General features: G+C 42.5%; 1 long non-coding RNA gene across 1 annotated transcript in view; it reads right to left on the reverse strand.

The window, feature by feature from the left end:
* Window positions 1–307: 307 nt before the first annotated feature.
* The window catches only part of LOC122113985, a 9,440-nt gene continuing 661 nt past the window's right edge, over window positions 308–9,086 (reverse strand). Inside the window, exons 2-4 of the long non-coding RNA XR_006148491.1 lie at window positions 6,631–6,636; window positions 4,508–4,513; window positions 308–424 (exon numbers count right to left, since the gene is read on the reverse strand). This is a non-coding gene — a long non-coding RNA (uncharacterized LOC122113985). The remainder of the gene's footprint in view (window positions 425–4,507; window positions 4,514–6,630; window positions 6,637–9,086) is intronic.

A 9,086-nucleotide genomic window follows, 5' to 3' on the forward strand; every position in this document is an offset into this window, starting at 1 on the left:
GTCCTGGGGATTGAACTCAGGTGTGCTAGGCAGATGCCCTACAAATGAGCCTCTAACCCTTCTTTGTGTTAATTTTTTTTTTGGTTCTTTATTCTTCAATTTTATTTCTATTTTGAAACAACTTGGAAGTGTTCCTAACAGCAAGGGCCTATCCAGGCATTCCAGGCACCTCAGCCAGGGCTGGGGTCACACTGCAGGAACTCCTCCTTTCTCACACCAACTATGGAGCCTGTTTGCACTTTAGAGACTAGGGTCAGAAGATGGTGTCCAGATAGAGAGGGGAAGGTGGGATTAAGGGTCATCATGGACCTGCTGGGCTCCCACAGCGGCCTTTGTTAGACTCGGGGTGTCTAGGGGTTTGGAAGCATGCTGACAGGCTGTGGGAGGGCTTGGAGAGGGGGCTCCTGAACTCCTCCCGCCTCATCTGTTCTGGGGCCGGCCAATCAGAGCTCCTACCTCTTGCTGGGCTTAGTGCTCTGCCATTACAAGATGGTCTCTGCCAGACTGTGGTACCCCTGAATGCTGAAAGGGGTGGCCAGACTCAGGGAAGCACCCTCCTCACCACCTCACCCAGCCTACGCAGGATGGGGAATCAGGAAGGTGACAAGGATTCAGACCTGAGTGTCCCACTATCTCCTGCCGCAGGGCTTGGGACCTGACTACTAACCCTTTACCGAATCTCACCTAAAGGGGAATAGTACAAGGGCATCTCTGTGACTCAGGAGAAAATCTGGCATTTAAACCCAAGCATGAGGGGCACTGCTAAGCTCCCCAGGCAGGAGGAGCTAAATGCATCTTGCACTGAAGCAACAGTGGAGAGAGGGGGAGAAGGTAGGCGCCCACAGGGCTAGACCTACCCTCCCCCACTGCAATTCATGTCCATGGTAACCATGGAAATATAACCAGCACCAGCACCCCACTTTCCAGATGCCTAGGTTCAGGCAACCAGGTCTGGCCCACTTCCTCCAGGCCAAGGCCTGAACTAATGTCAGGCGGGCCAGAGTGGTTACAGGAAGAACTGAGATTGGGCGATTTGGTCAGTCCAGGTGCCAGCGGTCTGGGAGGGCTACCACAGGAGCCCCCATACCTTGCTGCCTGGGCTGGGGTCAACCAGCACAGCGGCCAGCAGAACCAGAGGCGGACAGTCCCAGGTACCCTCTGTCTGCGGGCTAACAGCTACTGTGGGGCAGTAGCCCTTGCTGTAGGAGCAGCAGCCTCTGGGTCTCGTTGATGGGGCTCTCTGGCTGCTGCTCCACCTGCCCAGTGGGTTCAGTTGGACCTCCCAGGCTGAAGATATACCGACAGTGACTGGGGGTACCTCCTACTGCCCCCACATTACTGCCATCTCCATCTCCAGCCCCACTGCTATGCTGGCTGGACAGCTCCAGGCTACCTCCCTCAGCAAGCTGCTCTGCGCTCTCAATGTTGATGTACAAAGGGTCCTGGCTGGTGGACAGCACGGACAGGTGGCCCAGGATGGTCTCCAGCTCCATTCGCAGGCAGGTGACGCTCGGGCGCTGCTTTGGGTCCGCGTTCCAGCACTGGTACATGAGATCGTACACGTCCTCCATGCAGTCTGGAGGCTGTTTCAGGCGGTTCCCGCCAATGAGGTAGTTGTAAATCTCAGCATTTTCGATGCCAGCATATGGCGTCTGCCCCACGAGTAATGATCTCCTACACGGTCACTCTGAAGGCCCACACATCAATGTGCACAGTGTACAGGTTGTGAGCCAGGCTCTCCAGCGCCAGCCACTTGACAGGCAACTTGGATGCACAAGCCTGATGGTAGTAGTCCCCCGCTATAGATTTTCCGAGAGTCCAAAGTCATGTCCTCCGCAAGCCTGAGAAAGGTATTGGAGGGCTTTGTGTTAATTTTTTAAAGATACAGCCTAACTCCCTGCACAGGCACGTTCCTAGACTTCAATCTACGTCAGCTTCCTGTAGTCTCTGGTATGACAAGTATGCACTCCCATGCCTGGCTTCTTTCACTGAGATGGAGTCTCAGGACTTTTCTGCCTCATGCTGGTATAGAACCTTGATCCTCAGCTGCCCACAAAGCTAGCATGACAAAAATGGGCTATTGGTACCCAAGTATGGAGTAAGAAGGGGTCTAGGGAACTTTTCTGTCCTGAGGTAACCTAGAGCTCCCTCATTCTGATCCTCCTAAAAGGATAATAGATGTGAGCCACCAGCACCTAGCAAAAAATAAAAATACCATCATCTTTGGTTAGGGTTTTAATATATGAATTTAGTTGAACACAAACATTTGTGGCAGATTTGTCATTCACACACTGGTCTTAGAGAAATGAAGACATGAAGCCTGAGAAGCTCTAAGAAAACATGATTTTTCACTGATAGTGCCCTAGTTCCGCACAGACTAATTTAAATAGGGAAATGCCAAGTCTAGAATTTTATTTTAGAAAAATCACTTTGGAGTCAGAGACAAAGATGAAATGAGGAGGGGGAACAGGGGAGATTTGAAGCAAAATAATGTATTCCTAGAAAAGTTTTTCAAAAGTCTGTACCTAATCAATGTGATCTAATTTTATGCACATTTCCCCACTGTGTGTTTTATACCTGGTTCTATTTTTAACTTATTGTTAGTGATTCCCATTACAGTCTATTTTAAACTGGAGACTACTTTAATTGGAACCCTGGATTCTGAGTCCTTTCCAGAATATGAGGTATCATGATTAATGTCACTTGTCCATTAATGTCACTGTTCTGATGGCAGCTATATATTGTTGGGAGTTTTTTGTGGGTTTTTTCCATTGATAGTTGAATTTATATTCTATTTTAGGAATGATAATTGAAAAAAATATGCTTTATGGAAATAATGGGCCGCAGATTTTTTTTTACCATTTTCTAGTGACATCTGCCAGTCTGTTTGACAGTGCATGCCAATAAATATCTTTCCTGTTTTATGAAAATGACAAATTTGAATATTACTTTGCTTTAAAATGCATTTGGAAGAGAATGAGTTACAGTGCATACAAAACACAAGTACAACAAAGAATCAGAGAAACTCACCTGACTCTTTTCACACAGTTTTTAGGATTCTTTGGTAGCTGGAAAGAAAAGATACGAAAATTTCATACAAAGTCCAAAAGACAGCTTCGTCTCAGAGCTTGTATAACATGTGCAGCCTCAGGGGAAGGGTTAGCTGTGTTCCTGTGAAGAGGCCAATAGTGGCATAGCACCTAGAAAACCAAAATAGCTTCCATGGCTTATGGTTTGTACCACAGATGATCCTAAATTTTTCTTTTTACCCCCAAATTTCTTTATTTCTATAGAGGCAAATTTCAGTTATAGAGGGTTGTTCGTTATTATTAGTACTAGTAGTAGTTATAATTATTATGCTATTCATCTAAACTGGCTACTCAGTTCAAGCACAGGAGACATATTCTGTCCCACTTAAGTGAAAAGCAATCAAGTGACCCACTTTGATCAAGAAGCTGAAAAAGTGAACCAGTTGTTATAGCTGAGGAGAGGTTGGAAAGCTATGACTCTTTTAAGCCCCTGGTATGGCACATGGGCATGTTAAAGTTGATCTCCAGTACAACCATATTCATAGCAGCATTGTTTATCATAGCCAAGATATCTAATCAATCCAGATGCTCCTCAGTGGATGAGTGAGTTAAGAAAATGTGGTACATATACACAATGGAATGTTACTCATCCATCAGAATGATACTGTACTATTCGTAAGGAAATGGAAAGACTTGGGAAAAAATTTATTAATGAAGTCAGCCAGATAAAAATAAACATTGGTTTCATGGTTTCCCTCATTTATGGTAGCTATAATATGCCTATAAATCTACAAGCAAACACACTGAATGGTTAAAAGACTAACAAAAATAAACTGGGACATGATAAATTATGCAGGTCACTAGGCATTCACACACAGTGAGACCAAAGGAGCATATTCTTAGCATAGGAACAGAAAAGCACAATAGCTATGAGCATCTGATCATATAAAATAGTATTTATCAAAATGAACTCCAGGAAATGGAAACAAGAGATTTTTTTCTTTGTTGTTGTTGTTGTTGTTGTTGTTTTCCTTCTGTCTCATTTGTTCATTTATCTGCCTTTAAGAGAGTAAGGGGGAGGCACAGAATTGGTAGGACAAAGGGTGTACAAATTCAGTAGTGATACTCACTAGACATTATGTTGAAAATGAGCTATACAACTTGTGAGGAGGTGGGAGGAAAAACTCCAAGAGAGCAAGGGAAAGGGTAACATTGTTCAAAAAGAAATACGCTCTTTTGTTGTTGTTGTTATTGTTGCTTTGTTGGTTGTAGGGCTTGAACTCAGCCTTGGCGCTGTCCCTGAGCTCTTCAGTTTAAGGTGAGCACTCTACCATTTGAGCCACAGTGCCACTTCCAGTTTTTTTCTGGTGGTTAATTGGAGATAAGGGTCTCATGGACTTTCCTCGCCGAGGCTGGCTTTGAACCACCATCCTCAGATCTCAGCCTCCTGAGTAGCTAGGATTACAGGTGTGAGCCACTGGCACCTGGCAGAAATATACTCTTCATCTGACTTATATAACTATAACTTCTCTGTACACACCTTTACAATAACAATAAAAATGTATTTTTTAAAGTTGATCTCCACTGTTTTGGATGGGTAGACAGGCAGCCTGGTCAAGAAATGAAGGTGTATTTTTTTTTCTGACAGCAAAATTATACTGTCTTCAATAATACACAGATACTACACAAGTACTATCATACCAAATAGGCTTAAAATACATGGTGATGGCTAAGAACTGGGCAGGAAATGGAAAGGAAACTGTCATTGGACCTTAGAATACTGGTGATACAACTAATATGATAATAAAACACTTAGTGAAACTTTGTTGTAATAACATGGAAGGCAGAAATTCTAACTCTAAAGGGAACAAAAGGAAAATAACAATATACACTGACTATGATTAGCTGTATTTTACAGGTCACCTCAGAAAAAGATAACCTTAGAAACCATAAGTTTGTCAACATCAACAAAAAAAACCCTTTTGGAACCATCATATCAGGAGACAACTTCATCCCCTAACAGGTCAAAGGAAAAAAATTACTAGCTGAGCTAAGGCTCATTTCTGTACTCCTAGCTAATGAGGAGGCTGAGATCTGAGGATCACAGTTCAAGGGTAGCCTGGGCAGGAAAATCTGTGAGAGATTTACTTCCAATTAACCACCAAAAAAGCTGGAAGTGATGCTGTAGAGCAATAACCTTGAACAAAGAAGCCCAGAAACCACATCCAGGCCCTGAGTTCAAGCCCCAGGACTGGCACAAAAAAAAAGTCTGTATGTTGAAGTCTCAAACAAAGGATGTAACTGTTTGAGAATACATCCTTTATAGAAGTGACTAAATTAAAATGAAGCTGTTATATGTTTATATTCTAGTTCAATGTGCTTTTAATAGGAGAAACACAAGATATGATTGTTAAATTTATATGCCATCTTGAGTTGTCTGCAGAGTGCACAGAATAAACAGTTTCTGGGTATGTAAGAGGGCTTCCGCATGAGTTTACCCATTGAATCTGTGGACTCAGTACTCCTCAATGTGGTTAGATGTCATCCAAGCTACTGAGGGACTAAGTGGATCAAAAGACAGAGGACAAAGGAAAAATTTACTTCACTCACTTTCACCTGTCTCACTGTGTAAACTGAGACATCTCTGCTTATCTTTTGCCCAGTGACTGGGATTTATGTATCAGCTCAACTAATTCTCAGGCCTCTGGTATCAGCTTTCCTTAGTCTATAGCTTGCACATTATCACTAACAGTAACTTCTTAGCCTCCATCATCATGTGAGCCAATTCCCTGTACTAAATGATGATGATGATGATGATGATAATGATGATGATGACGATGACGATGATGATGATAGATGGTAGATAGGTAACAGATAGATAGGCAGACAGATCTAAAGATAGGTGATAGATAATGGATGGGTAGCTAGCTAGATAGCATGAACAAATGGATTGATGGATGGATGGATACATGGATGGATGGATGAATTGATTCAACAGATAGACAGACAGATAGATAGATTTATTGGTTCTGTTTCTCTGGAGAACACTGACACCAGGATTTATGCACAAAGGCCATGTGAGAACACAGCAAGAAGACATCTATCTTCAAGGCAAAGAGAATAATCTCCAGACAAACCAAACCTACGGGTACATTAATATTAAACTTTCAGCCTCTGGAATTGTGAGAAAATGAATTTATTGTTTACACTAATGTGTTAGAAATGGCTTAACCCTCTGAATAAAATAAAGTATTTAAATAGCAACCAGCAATTTTTTTCTATCAAGCCAGATATCACAAAGCTCAAAGTTTTCAAAATCAAGTCAAGAGAAAGGCATAAGAAATATGTCAAGGGAAGAGCTTCAGTTACCTGTTGACAGATATTTGGATCAAGTAGGTAAGAAGCTATAATAGCTAGCTTGGCAGGAAGCAGATAGTGTAAACATTATTGTTTAACTAAAGAGAATGTAATAAAGAAAAGGGGTTACAGAACTGTCAGAGTTAAGGTACTAATTAGAAACAATGAGGTACTTAGGAACAAGCAACTCAGGAGAACTTTACCACCCCACACTTGAATGAGAAAAGGGATGGTCCTGAGTAACAGGAGCCTGGGAGGTCTAGAACTATGGCAGGAAGCCAATAGACAGGATCTTAAATCATAGGACCAAGGATTGTGGCAACATTGGGTGAAGGAGTTTCAAAATAAGAATAAATGTTCCAGCTTTGCTCTCTTAATTCCCACCCACCAATTACCTCCTACTGTTTTCCCTTTACCAGTAACAAATATTACCAATAATATGCTAGAGGGTGAGGCAGCCTGGATAATGCAGTCCATAACAATCAGCTCCTGAGGCACAGTATAAAGTTGAAAAGGAATATATTTGATGAGATGAACAGAGAATGACCAATACAGAAACTCATTAAATCTTTGGGAAAGATACACTGGCAAAGGAGGAATGAGCCTCAGCATAAAAACTGAGAATTTAATTTCACCATGCCCCTTTCCAACCTTTTTCATCAAAAGTTGAAAAAGTAGCCAAGTGGTTCAAAGCCAGCATGGCAGAAAAGTCTCCGTGAAACTCTTATCTCCAGGGGCTGGGAAGGTGGCTCAGTGGTATAGCGCTTGCCTTGCGTGCATGAGGCCCTCAGTTCAATTCCTCAGCACCACATAAGCAGAAAAAGCCAGAAGTGGGGCTAAGGCTCAAGTGGTAGAGCACTAGTCTACAGCTGAAGAGCTGAGGGACAGCACCCAGGCCCAGAGTTCAGGCCCCACGACCAACCAAAAAAAAAAAAAAAGAAACTCTTATCTCCAATAAACTACTCATAAAAAGCTGGAAGTGGAGCTGTGGTAGAGTGCAAGCCCTGAACACAAAGATGCTCAGGGACAGTGCTCGGACCCTGAGTTCAAGCCCCAGAACTAGCAAAAAAAAAAAAAAAAAGAAAGAAAAAAAAGAAAAAGAAAAGAAAGTTGAAAATTACACATCATACCTGAGTTGAAAAATTAATTCTTAATTGAGTAACCTTTCCCAACAGCTATCACATTTGCCTGTCAGGTTCTTAAAGTTTCTCTGGACCACCACTTACCCTGGGTTCCCCTTTGTTCCTGTTTCTGGTGGGTGTTTATTCAGTTGTTCTGTTCTTGCTTTACCATTTTATATTGGGTGAATAGAGGACACTATTGTTCATAACACTCTGGACCACAGCAACCAGACTGGACCAGCCTGGTGTATATGGATGGCAATTCTACCTCAGGGGGGCAGTGAGTACACGTGTTGTAGAAGGAAGGAGAACTGAATGTTTACTAACCAGCCAGCTAACCAGGCCCAGCCATGACTGCTGTTCTGGTTCTCCTTGTGTGTTTGCACCCAATTGAACTAAATAGTCTTGTGACTTGTTTTGACCAATAAGATGTAGGCAAAGGTGAAACTTCTCACTTTTGGGCAGCAGCCTTTGAAACTGATATATCAGTTATTATACTCTTTTCCTTTCCTTTGGACACAATAATAATAAACCCACCAGTTCAAGATGGATCATTCAGGGCCTATAATAAGTAGACATTATGGATGCATTTCCTTGGCAAGAAATAAACTTCAGAGTTTGTTTTTGTTTTTGTTTTTTGTTGGTCATGGGGCCTGAACTCTGGGCCTGGGTGCTGTCCCTCAGCTAGCGCTTTACCACTTGAGCCACAGCACCATTCCGGCTTTTTCTGCTTATGTGGTGCTGAGGAATAGAACACAGGGCCTCAAGCATGCAAGGCAAGTACTGTACCACTGAGCTACCTTCCCAGTCCTTCAGTTTTGTTTTAAGCCACTGAGAGACTAGAGGATTGTTTGTTCTTACCCCAGCCCAATTGACCAATGTATATAGATAATGAACTAACAACTTTAGCTTATAGGGTATAGTACTTAGAGCTACAGTGGAAACAATAACTAGAGACTGGTTACTATCAATATCTCCATTGTCATTCCTCAGGACCAGCTGTGTTAATTGTGCAACAAATGTGATTTATTATTTTGATCCTCTCTCCTCCCTGTGCTACTCTTTCCTTGGGGATTTAATTTAGTGATTAGTGCTAATGTGAATAGCAGATACTTATTTCCTCTCTGCTGGTATTCAGTGACATACCTTCCATGTGGGCACACTTCTCAGCCTCAGCACTCAAGTGAGCAAGATGATAGGGCCTGGCTCTCATGAAGCCCACCTTCCAGCTGGAGAAACAGCCAATGTTGACAGACCACAGATTAAGAGATCATGTCATCAGACATGATAATGCATGCTTGTAATCCCAGTTATGAGGGGGGCATAGGTAGAAGGATCATAATCCAACAGAAGTTTGTGCAAAAGAGGGAGATTATCTAAAAAATAACTAAAGCAAAAAGAATTTGGAGTATGGCTCAAGTAGTTGAGCTCCTTCCTAGCAAACATGAGGTCTTGAATCCAAACCCTCAGTAATAATAATAATAAAAAAGGACACATATGGGCTGATGAGATGCCATAATAGCCCAAGAAAGAGATGAGGTTGACAGAAAGAAGACAGAGGTGGACTGGTCACATATTA

Source organism: Dipodomys spectabilis, unplaced genomic scaffold, assembly GCF_019054845.1.
Source record: "Dipodomys spectabilis isolate Male_0828 unplaced genomic scaffold, ASM1905484v1 ptg000102l, whole genome shotgun sequence".
In the NCBI taxonomy this organism is placed as follows: Eukaryota; Metazoa; Chordata; class Mammalia; order Rodentia; family Heteromyidae; genus Dipodomys; species Dipodomys spectabilis.